The sequence below is a fragment of the Trachypithecus francoisi genome, unplaced genomic scaffold, assembly GCF_009764315.1.
Source record: "Trachypithecus francoisi isolate TF-2019V2 unplaced genomic scaffold, Tfra_2.0 Lachesis_group2, whole genome shotgun sequence".
NCBI classification, from domain to species: Eukaryota; Metazoa; Chordata; class Mammalia; order Primates; family Cercopithecidae; genus Trachypithecus; species Trachypithecus francoisi.
Genome location: NW_022681465.1, coordinates 101,425,045 through 101,437,690, shown reverse-complemented (window position 1 = coordinate 101,437,690; position 12,646 = coordinate 101,425,045). Strand labels below are relative to the sequence as shown.

The window sequence follows — 12,646 nt, the reverse complement described above, 5'->3', positions numbered from 1 at the left end:
GACAGAATATTGGCACAATTATAAGGATAATACAGAGAAAGAGATTTGGGACTGATTTTTTAAAATTTTATCAGTCATCTATTGCAGTGGAAAATTGGCCTTGCAGGCTTTTTCAGGAACTAGCCTTCCCGAATCTTTTAAGCCCAAAAAAGGAAAGAGGAAAAAATAAACATTAACCAAATACTGCCTTCGCTTACCTACTTTTAACTTCACGGGGCTCTTTACCTCCTATGTCCCCAAACTGAAAAAGGTAACAATAATTATCTTGTAATTTAGCATAAGGAATCCTAACCCTAGGAAAATCACTTGAACTGGGTCAGTGTGAAACCAATACACTTCAAGCAGATCACAAATTTCTCTTATTCTTTGGTTTTGAGGTACAGGACTCCTTTTATTCGATATAGGGGTTTCCAAATAGCAGCTTTTCTTGTTTTTTGTTTTTGTTTGAGAGAGAGTGTCGGAGTCTCACTCTGTCTCCTAGGCTGAAGTGCAGTGGCACAATCTCGGCTCACTGCAACCTCCATCTGCGGGGTTCAAGCATCCTCCTGCCTCAGCCTCCCGAGTAGCTGGGATTACAGGCATGCACCACCACACCCGGCTAATTGTTGTATTTTTAGTAGAGATGGGGTTTTGCTATGTTGCCCAAGCTGGTCTTGAACTCCTGACCTCAAGTGATCTGCCCTCTTCAGCCTTCCAAAGTGCTGGGATTACAGGCATGAGCCACTGCACCTGGCCCCTTATGGCAGTTTTTCTGATTTTACTTGGAGTTTCTTTAGGAGAAACTCAAGGAGCCTACAAGCAAAAACTCACTACAGTTCCTGAAATGTTGTTGGCTAACACAGGGTACAGCATAAGTGGTACATATGGGAATTGTATGTGAAAAGGAGTATTTATTCAGTCAAGAAATATTTACCTCAGTACCTGCTGTATACCAGACCCTATTCTAAGCCCTGGAAATACAGTGGACTCAGGACAGACAAGGTCCTTTACGGAAGTTTAGGGAGGAAATAGTTAGGAGACGAAATACAACAAAGATGATGAAACTGAAAATAAACAAGATAATGATAAGTGACTTGGAGAAACTAAGCCAGCTAAGGGGACAGAGAAGGCTAGGAGAGGCAGGTGGAGGAACAGCTGCCTTGTAGAGTGGTCACAGGTGGCTGCTCTGAAGAGGTAACATTTGAGCCAAGACTTTTAGTGAGAAGGAATCAGCCATGCGAAGATCTGTGACAACAACATTCTAGGGCTAGAATCTAGGACCGCTTTGGACATTCAAAGCAAAGGAAGGAAGAGGAAGGGGAGCGTGGGGGAAATGAAACACAAGGAAGGCAGAGGTCAGATCTTGGATGCTGTGTCACAAAGTGTCTGGGCTTCTTTTTATTTTTCTTTGTTTTGAGACAGGGTCTCACTTTTCCCGGGGCTGCGGTGCAGTGGTGCAATCATAGCTCACTGCAACCTCAATCTCCTGGGTTCAAGTAATCCCCTCTGCTCAGCCTCCTGAGTAGTTGGGACTACAGGTGCATGCCACCACATCTGGCAAACTTTTTATTATTTATTTATCTATTTTGTAGTGACAGGGGTCTCACTTTGTTGCCCAGGCTGTTCTCAAACTCTTTGGGCTCAAGCAATTCTCCCACTTCAGCATCCCAAAGTGCTGGGATTACAGGCATGAGCCACCGCACCCAGCCGAGTGTCTGTTTTCTTCTAACTGCAACAGGAAGTCTTTGAAGGGTGATGAATTATGTTTGGAATGTTGTGAAATTCTGAATGTTAACCTAAATATTTTCCTGTTTTTAGAATAATGTTTTGTAGCGCTTGAGCATTTTATCTTTAAAGTGTGTGGCTTCTGAATAGAAAGGAATAAACTTGAGAAAGAGAGTCTGGGTGATCTGAAACCCAGTTAATAGGATCTGGAGAAATGCATATGACTCCTGTTCATCTTCCTACATGAATCTTAATTAGAAAGATTGGCCTTTGTGCCTGAGAGGTCTGGTGACAGTGCCAGGGGTGGAAAGAGACATAGTAGGAGAAGCCCTACCATAATGGCATGATGTTTTAAAACGTTTTTTCTGTACTTTCTAAAATTTCTCGATGAATAGGCATGCATTATTTCCAACAATTAGGAAAATAACATATTTTATTTATTTACTTATTTACTTATTTATTTATTTTTGAGACAGGGTGTCACTCTGTTGCCCAGACTGGAATGCAGTGGCACGATCTCGGCTCACTGCAATCTCCACCTCCCAGGTTCAAGTGATTCTCCTGCCTCAACCTCCCTAGTAGCTGGGATTACAGACGCCAGCCACCACACCTGGCTAATTTTTTGTATTTTTAGTAGAGATGGGGTTTCACCATGTTGGCCAGGCTGGTCTCGAACTCCTGACCTCAAATAATCTACCTGCCTCGGCCTCCCAAAGTGCTGCGATTACAGGCGTGAGCCATCACACCCGGCCATATTTTAATTTTTTCCCTAATTTACTGTGTTGAAAATTTCAAACCCATAGAAATGTTGGCTGGGCATGGTGGCTCACACCTGTAATCCCAACACTTTGGGAGGCCGAGATGGGAAGCTTGCTTGAGCTGAGAAATTTGAGATCAGCCTGGGCAACATAGGGAGACCCCATCTCTACAAGAAGTTTTTAAAAAGTAGCTGGGCATGGTGTCACACCCCTGTAGTCCCAGCTACTCAAAAAGCTGAGGTGGGAGGATTGCTTGATCCCCTGAGACAGAGCCAGCAGTGAGCTGCAATCATGCCACCTGCACTCCTGCCTGGGCAACACAGCAAGACCATGTCTCAAAAACAAACAAACAAACAAGCAAAAGTTGAGAAATAGTACAGTGAATTATATCCTTCACCTAAATTCACCAGTTGTTAACATTGCCCACATTTGTTTTTCTCGCTCACACATATACATAAAAAGTAGACATAGTATAATTTTTTAACTTTTATTATTTATTTTGAGACCAGGTTATGAAATTGCCTAATTTTTGTATTTTTGGTAGAGACAGGGTTTTGCCATGTTGCCCAAGCTGGTCTTGAACTCCTGGGCTCAAGCAATCTACCCACCTCAGTCTCACAAAGTGCTGGGATTACAGGCATGAGCCACCGCTCCTGGCCCATGGTATACTTTTTTTGCCCAACCATTTATACTCTAACATTTATAGTTTTTTGTTCAGCTTTCTAAAATTAACTATTAGATATAATAATACCTTACCCTAAATACTTCAGCATGTATCTCCTAAGAATCAAGACATCCTTCTGCATAACTACCATATCATGAACACATCTCCAAGCAAACATTAATATAGATTATATTTACACTGTTCTAATTGTTCCAAAAATATCCTCTACACACACACACATATGTGTGTGTATATATATGTGTGTGTGTGTATATATATGTGTGTATATATATGTTCTTTTTTAAAATCCAGGAACCAATCAAGGATCATCCTCACATCTCACCATCTTGCCTTTTTTTTTCTTTTTTTGAGACTGGGTCTTGCTCTGTTCCCCAGGCTGGAGTGCAGTGGCACGATCTCAGCTCACTGCAACCTCTGTCTCCCAGGTTCAAGCAATTCTTGCACTTCAGCCTCCCGAGGAGCTGGGACTACAGGCACCTGCCACCAGGTCCGGCTAATTTTTGTATTTTTAGTAGAGACAGGGTTTTACCATGTTGGCCTGACCTCATGGCTAGTCCCAAACTCCTGACCTCAAGTGATCTGCCTGCCTCAACCTCCCAAAATGTAAGTCTCCTTAAATCTTGAACAGTTCCATTGCCATTTTTGTCTTTCATGACACTGCCATTTTTTTAAGAATCTGGTCCAGTTGTCCTGTTGCATGTCTCACAACTAGGATTTATATTTTCCTTCCTCATTATTAGATTTAAAGGAAACATTTTGGCAAAAATACTACACAGGTGATGTTGTGGACCTCATAGAGCATTACATCAGGAGGCTATCACTATCAAGTTGTCCCAGGATAGGTGATGATAAGTTAGAATGCTTGGTTCAGGGCGTGCTCTCGAGATCTCTCTTTTCTCTTTGTAATTTGTAAGTATTCCATGGAGCCATGCTTTGATTCTGTGTGACTCTCTTATTCCCCAACAACCTTTCACCCAATGAAAGCTTTCAGTGTCCACTGCTGATCCATCATTGCATTGGCTGTTGCATTATGGTTATTTTCTAATACTATCAACTATTAGCATCGACACTATTTAATACTACCAGGGGAAATTTTTTTAAAAATTTTAAGTATAGGCCGGGCTCGGTGGCTCACGCCTGTAATCCCAGCACTTTGGGAGGCCCAGGCAGGTGGATCACGAGGTCAGGGGTTGGCCAATATGGTGAAACCTGGCCAATATGGTGAAACTCCATCTCTACTAAAAATAAAATTCAGCTGGGCATGGTGGTGTGAGCCTGTAGTCCCAGCTACTTGGGAGGCTGAGGCAGAAGAATTACTTGAACCCAGGAGGCGGAGGCTGCAGTAAGCCGAGATTGCACCACTGTACTCCAGCCTGGGAAACAGAGTAAGACTCTGTCTCAAAAAATAAAAAAAGAATTTAAGTGTAGGCCAGGCATGGTGGTTCATACCTGTAATCCCAGCACTTTGGGAGGCCGAGGTAGGCAGATCATGAGGTCAGGAGACTGAGAGCATCCTGGCCAACATGGTGAAACCTATCTCTACCAAAAATACAAAAATTAGCGGGGCATGGTGGCGCATGCCTGTAGTCCCACCTACTCAGGAGGCTGAGGCAGGAGAATTGCTTGAGCCCAGGAGGTGGAGGCTGCAGTGAGCCGAGACCATGCCCCTGCACTCCAGCCTGGGCGACAGAGTGAGACTGTCTCAAAAAAAAAAAAAAAAAAAATGTTAGTTTGAGAAAAAGAAGTTGGAACAGGCTCTAAATCATTAAAATATCGACTTTTCATGACATAATTTTCCTTCTTGTGACACATTTTCTTTTTTTTTTCTTTTCTTTTTTTTTTTTTTTTTTTGAGACGGAGTCTCTCTCTGTCACCCAGGCTGGAGTGCTGTGGCCGGATCTCAGCTCACTGCAAGCTCCGCCTCCCGGGTTCACGCCATTCTCCTGTCTCAGCCTCCTGGGTAGCTGGGACTACAGGCGCCGCCACCTCGCCCGGCTAGTTTTTTGTATTTTTTAGTAGAGACGGGGTTTCACTGTGTTAGCCAGGATGGTCTTGATCTCCTGACCTCGTGATCCGCCCGTCTCAGCCTCCCAAAGTGCTGGGATTACAGGCTTGAGGCACCGCGCCCAGCCTGACACATTTTCTTTCTATTTTGCCTTTAATGATTAGTCAACCAATGCCCTCACCTCCATAATAGGATGTGTTACTTTTTTATTTACTAAGGAGGGTAGATGATACAGGAAGAAATCAAAGCATACTTTTTGTTTTTTGTTTTTTGTTTTTTAAGGCAGAGTCTTGCTCTGTTGCCCAGGCACCATCATAGCTCACTGCAACCTTGAACTCCTAAGCTCCAGCAATCCTCCCACCTCACCATGTCCAGCTAAGTTTTAAAATGTTTTGTAGAGACGAGGTCTCCCTATGTTGCCTAGGCTGGTCTGAAACTCCTGGGCTCAAGCAGTCCTCTCTCCTCAATCCCCCAAAGTGCTGGGATTACAGGTGTGAGCCATCACAACTGGCCCAAAGCATATTTTTTTGGACAGCACTCTTCCTTCACGCAGTCTAGGACAGGAGTCCCCATCCCCCAGGCCACGGACCATGATCTCTTAGGAATCCAGCCTCTCACCTCCTGCCATGGACTGGCACGGTGGAAATAGCTAATTTAGGATGTAAGTGGCTGGCGAGCATGTTAGGCTTCATCTGTATTTACAGTTGCTCCCCATCCCTCTGAGCTTACCGTCTGAGCTTCGCCTCCTGTCAGATCAGCAGCAGCATTAGATTCTCATAGGAGCATGAACCCTATGGTGAACCGCGGATGCGAAGGATCTAGGTTGCAGCTTCTTCTCATAACCTAATGCCTGATGATCTGTCACTTTCTCCCATCACCCCCATTTGGGACCATCTAGTTGTAAGAAAACAAGCTCAGGGTTCTCACTGATTCTATATTATGATGAGTTAAATAATTATTTCACTAAATCTTACAATGTAATAATAATATGAATAAAGTGCACAACAAATGTAATGCACTCGAATGATCCTGAAACCATCCCCCTCTGCCCTGATCCATGGAAGAATTATCTTTCACGAAACCGATTCCTAGGCCAAAGAGGTTGGGGACCACTCATCTAGAAGATGAGGCATACACTCATAAAAATTGAAAATAAAATGAAAAGGCCGGGCGCAGTGGCTCACACCTGTAATTCCAGCACTTTGGGAGGCCGAGGGGGGCAGATCACAAGGTCAGGAGATCGAGACCATCCTGGCTAACACAGTGAAACCCTGTCTCTACTGAAAATACAAAAAAAGGCCGGGCGCGGTGGCTCAAGCCTGTAATCCCAGCACTTTGGGAGGCCGAGACGGGCGGATCACGAGGTCAGGAGATCGAGACCGTCCTGGCTAACACAGTGAAACCCCGTCTCTACTAAAAATACAAAAAACTAAATCTTACAATGTAATAATAATATGAATAAAGTGCACAACAAATGTAATGCACTCGAATGATCCTGAAAACATCCCCCTCTGCCCTGATCCATGGAAGAATTATCTTTCATGAAACCGATTCCTAGGCCAAAGAGGTGGCAGGTGCCTGTAGTCCCAGCTACTCAGGAGGCTGAGGCAGGAGAATGGCGTGAACCCGGGAGGCGGAGCTTGCAGTGAGCTGAGATTGGGCCACTGCACTCCAGCCTGGGTGACAGAGCGAGACTCCGTCTCAAAAAAAAAAAAAAAAAAAAAAGAAAAGAAAATACAAAAAAATTAGCCAGGCATGGTGGAGGGCACCTGTAGTCCCAGCTACTCGGGAGGCTGAGACAGGAGAATGGCGTGAACCTAGGAGGCACAGCTTGCAGTGAGCCGAGATCTTACCACTGCCCTCCAGCCTGGGTTACAGAGCGAGACTCTGTCTCAAACAAATAAAATAAAAGGACAGATAAGTGGCAGATGAGTGGCAGAGATAAGGCCACTCTTTTTTTTTTTTTTTGAGATGGAGTCTCGCTCTGTCACCCAGCGCTTTCTCGGCTCACTGCAACCTCTGCTTCCCGGGTTCAAACAATTCTCCTGACTCAGCCTCCAGAGTAGCTGGAATTACAGGCACCCACGACCATGCCCAGCTAATTTTTATATTTTTAGTAGAGACAGGGTTTCACCATGTTGGCCAGGCTGGTCTCGAACTCCTGACTTCAGGTGATCCACCCACCTCAGCCTCCCAAAGTGCTAGGATTACAGGCATGAGCCACCGCGCCTGGCCCACTCTCTCTTCTAAGTGGAACTGCTCACCTGGCTGCCCATCTGTCCCTCCCACTCTTGTCTCTGTGACTTGCCCTTTGCCCATATTAATTCCTCTGCCTGGAACATTCTCTTCCCAACTTTGCATCTGGAAGTTCATATTCTAAAATACTGCTAGTGCTTCAAGACTGAGCTGAGATACAATCTCTTTCATTTATTATTATTTTTTAAAACCTCCTTTAGGCCGGGCGCGGTGGCTCACGCCTGTAATTCCAGCACTTTGGGAGGCCGAGGCAGGCAGATCACCTGAGGTCAGGAGTTTGAGACCAGCCTGGCCAATATGGTAAAACCCCATCTCTACTAAAAATACAAAAACTAGCCTGGTGTGGTGGCATATGTCTGTTATCCCAGCTACTTGGGAGGCTGAGGCAGGAGAATGACTTGGACCCAGGAGGCAGAAGTTGCAGTGAACCCCAGATCATGCCATTGCACTCCAGCCTGGGCAACAGAGCAAGACTCCGTCTCAAAAATACCAAACACACAAAAACAAAAACAAAAAAAACTGGACCGGGTGTGGTGGCTCAGGCCTGTAATCCCAGGACTTTGGGAGGCCAAGGTGGGTGGATCACAAGGTCAGTCATCTCTACCAAAAATACAAAGAATTAACCGGGCGTGGTGGCGGGCGCCTGTAGTCCCAGCTCCTTGGGAGGCTAAGGCAGGAGAATTGCTTGAACCCAAGAGGCAGTGGTTACAGTGAGCTGAGATCACACCACTGCACTCCAGCCTGGGCGACAGAGCAAGACTGTGTCTCAAAAAAAACAAAAACAAAAAACTCCTTTATTTTCTTCTCCAAGAAGTGGCTTCCTCCTATTCTGCATATACTTCATAAACAATTTAAATCAGCCGGGTGCGGTGGCTCACGCCTGTAATCCCACCACTTTGGGAGGCTGAGGCTGGCAGTACACCTTAGGTCAGGATTTCAAGACCAGCCTGGCCAACATGGCAAAACCCCCATCTCTACTAAAAGTACAAAAAAATTAGCCAGGCATGGCGGTGTGTGCCTGTAATCCCAGCTACTCAGGAGGCTGAGGCAGGAGAATTGCTTGAACCTGGGAGGCAGAGGTTGCAATGAGCCGAGACTGTGCCACTCTACTCCAGCCTGGGCCACAGAGCAGGACTCCTGTCTTTAAAAAAAAAAAAAAAATTGAATCTTTTGACCCCTGAAGTCAAATCACTTTCTAACTTGTATTACATCAATCATGTGTGGGTCCCTCGTCCTAGATTGTATTCTCTCTGAGGGTGACCCTCCTTCTGGGACTTTGCACTTCTGTTACCTTAGTTAAGTAAATGAACAGTATTCAATGCTTCAATACTATCCCTAAGTACTTAAGAGGTGAATTATGCTGGTAATGATATTAATGAGAAACTCACTTGCTCTCCGTGTTTATTTTTTGAAACATGTTCCTTATAGTAGCAGTTTAACAAGGAAGTTTTCTTTACTCCTTTCCCCTAGACAGAGGGAAAAAAATAACAGGAAACCAACTCACAAAAAACAATGAAGATGAATATCAAATATTTGTTCCTTTCTATGTAAGAGGAGATAGACACAAAATTAGGTCATCATACTAACACTTGAAAGAATCAAAGTTTCTCTGAGTTTTAAGAATTTCCAGGAGAGAAATTTGGCTGTTTTTATTGAAGTGGAGTTGAAACATAGCCACTTAACAGAAATTGGTAGATATTATTCCAAATATCCACAAGCGTCATCTAGAAGCTGCTTTCAAACTTGTAATCCAGGAACTTGGTCTGCTGCTGCAGGCAGTTAAGTCGCTTTCTTGTGCTCACATAGACATTGTACACTGTAAAAAAATAAAATAACTAGAAGATGCTACTTATTAAGCACTGTCTATGTGTCACAAACAGATGTTTTATACAGTTGTCACCGCAACATCTTAAATATTATCTTCATTTCATAGACAGGGAAATTAAGTTTCACAGATGTTTAAAACGTGCCCCAGGCCCGGGCGCAGTGGCTCATGTCTTAATCCCAGCACTTTGGGAGGCCGAGGCAGGCGGATCACGAGGTCAGGAGTTCGAGACCAGCCTGGCCAACATGGTGAAACCTCATCTCCACTAAAAATACAAAAATTAGGCATAGTGGCACACGCCTGTAATGCTAGCTACTCAGGAGGCCGAGGCAGGAGAATCGCTTGAATCTGGGAGGCGGCGGTTGCAGTGAGCTGAGATTGCGCCATTGCACTCCAGCCAGGGCGACAGAGCGAGACTCCATCTTAAACAGGAAAAAAAAAAAAAAGTGCCCCAAAGTATACAGCTAGCAAATAATAAAATCAGGGTTCAAAAACCCATGTCTTTCTGACCCCCACACCCATGCCATCATAGACTTGTTTATTTAGGTACCTGCCTCCCATGCCAAACCGTGAGGTCCTTATGTCCACATCACTTACCCCAATGCTGGGTGCATGAGTATTGAATACTATTGGATATCTTCCAGCTTCCCTTACCCCTTTCATCTTACCTCATTAAATCTTTTTTTTGTTTTGTTTTGTTTTGTTTTTTGTTTTTTTTTTTTTGAGACAGAGTCTCACTCTGTCACCCAGGCTGAAGTGCAGTGGTGCAATCTCAGCTCACTACAACCTCTGCCGCCTGGGTTCAAGCGATTCTTCTGCCTCAGCCTTCCAAATAGCTGGGATTACAGGTGCCTGCCACCCCACCTGGCTAATTTTGTAGTTTTAATAGAGACGAGGGTTCATGATCTTGGCCAGCCTGGTCTTGAACTCCTGACCAGGAGTGATCCACCTGCCTTGGCCTCCCAAAGTGCTGGGATTACAGGCGTGAGCCACCTTGCCTGGCCACCTCACTAAATTTTACCTCACCAAATTTTATGTTGTATTCACTCTGTACTTCCATTTATGCGGGACAATACATTGCCTTATTATTTAAACTACTTTAAATCCTTTTTTTTTTTTTTTTTTGGTAGCATTGAGCTGAAATCATCCTGATATAGGAAGCATAGGCAGCTACTAAATATCCATTGAATAATATTTATTTTGTGCCAGGAATAAGGCCATTTTACATACAACCCTTGCAAGGGGGGTATTACCATCACTTCCATTTAATTTTCATGTAAAAGCTTTTTTAATGGGGGTCTCATTATATTGCTCGGGCTGGAGTGCAGTGGCTATTCACAGGCACTATACCTCTACTGATTAGCACAGGATATCCCACAACTGATGATTAGCACAGGATATACCACTACTGATTAGCACAGGTTATACCACCACTGATGATTAGCATAGGATATCTCACGACTGATGATTAGCACAGGTTATATCACTACTGATTAGCACAGGATATCCCACCACTGATGATTAGCACAGGATATCCCACCACTGATGATTAGCACAGGATATACCACTACTGATGATTAGCACAGGATATACCACTACTGATGATTAGCACAGGATATCCCACCACTGATGATTAGCACAGGATATACCACTACTGATGATTAGCACAGGATATCCCACTACTGATTAGCACAGGATATCCCACCACTGATGATTAGCACAGGATATACCACTACTGATGATTAGCACAGGATCCTGATTAGCACAGGATATCCCACTACTGATGATTAGCACAGGATATCCCACCACTGATGATTAGCACAGGATATAGCACTACTGATGATTAGCACAGGATATACCACTACTGATGATTAACACAGGATAGCCCACGACTGAAGATTAGCACAGGATATCCCACGACTGATGATTAGCACAGGTTATACCACTACTGATTAGCACAGGATAGCCCACCACTACTGATTAGCACAGGTTATACCACTACTGATGATTAACACAGGATAGCCCACGACTGAAGATTAGCACAGGATATCCCACGACTGATGATTAGCACAGGTTATACCACTACTGATTAGCACAGGATAGCCCACCACTACTGATTAGCACAGGTTATACCACTACTGATGATTAGCACAGGATATGCCACTACTGATTAGCACAGGATATACCACTACTGATGATTAGCACAGGATATACCACTACTGATTAGCACAGGATATACCACTACTGATTAGCACAGGATATACCACTACTGATGATTAGCACAGGATATCCCACTACTGATTAGCACAGGATATCCCACCACTGATGATTAGCACAGGTTATACCACTACTGATGATTAGCACAGGATCCTGATTAGCACAGGATATCCCACGACTGATGATTAGCACAGGTTATACCACTACTGATTAGCACAGGATAGCCCACCACTACTGATTAGCACAGGTTATACCACTACTGATGATTAACACAGGATAGCCCACGACTGAAGATTAGCACAGGATATCCCACGACTGATGATTAGCACAGGTTATACCACTACTGATTAGCACAGGATAGCCCACCACTACTGATTAGCACAGGTTATACCACTACTGATGATTAGCACAGGATATACCACTACTGATTAGCACAGGATATACCACTACTGATGATTAGCACAGGATATACCACTACTGATTAGCACAGGATATACCACTACTGATTAGCACAGGATATACCACTACTGATGATTAGCACAGGATATACCACTACTGATGATTAGCACAGGATATCCCACGACGGATGACTGGCACAGAATATACCACTACTGATGATTAGCGCAGTTTATACCACTACTGATTAGCACAGGTTATACCACTACTGCTGATTAGCACAGGATATACCACTACTGATTAGCACGGGAGTTTTGAGTTGCTCCGTTTCCAACCTGGGCCAGTTTACCCCTCCTTGGGCAACCTAGTGGTCCCTACTCCCAGAACGTCACCATATTGAGACAGAACTTAGTGAGGACACCCAATCAGCATAGTGCACTACATCCCAGAACTCCTAGGCTCCAGTGATCCTCCTGCCTCAGTCTTACTAGTAGACGGGACTACTGGTACCCCCACATAGGCACCACTGGGCCTGTCATCACCTCCACTTTATAAGTAAGGAAATTAAGCCTCAGAAGATTAAGTTGTTTGTTTAAAGTGTCATAGAGTTGATAAATACTGAATTTGGGAATCAAAGTAGAATCTTTTGATACCCTGGCCCCCTTACCCACTATACTGACAGAGGGAAGAAAGTGAAGGTGCTCACTCTGTGCTATGACACTCTTTTTTTTTTTTTTTTTTTAAGGCAGGGTCTCACTCTGTTGCCCAGGCTTGAGTGCAGTGGCACCATCATGGCTTAC

At 44.3% G+C, this 12,646-nt stretch overlaps 1 long non-coding RNA gene across 1 annotated transcript; it reads left to right on the top strand.

Moving 5' to 3' along the window:
- Positions 1 to 1,204: 1,204 nt before the first annotated feature.
- Positions 1,205 to 9,277, top strand: LOC117064510. The gene is made up of 3 exons (XR_004429502.1): positions 1,205 to 1,334; positions 3,530 to 3,533; positions 9,266 to 9,277. It is a non-coding gene; the product is annotated as an uncharacterized LOC117064510 (long non-coding RNA).
- The last annotated feature ends 3,369 nt before the right edge of the window (positions 9,278 to 12,646 follow it).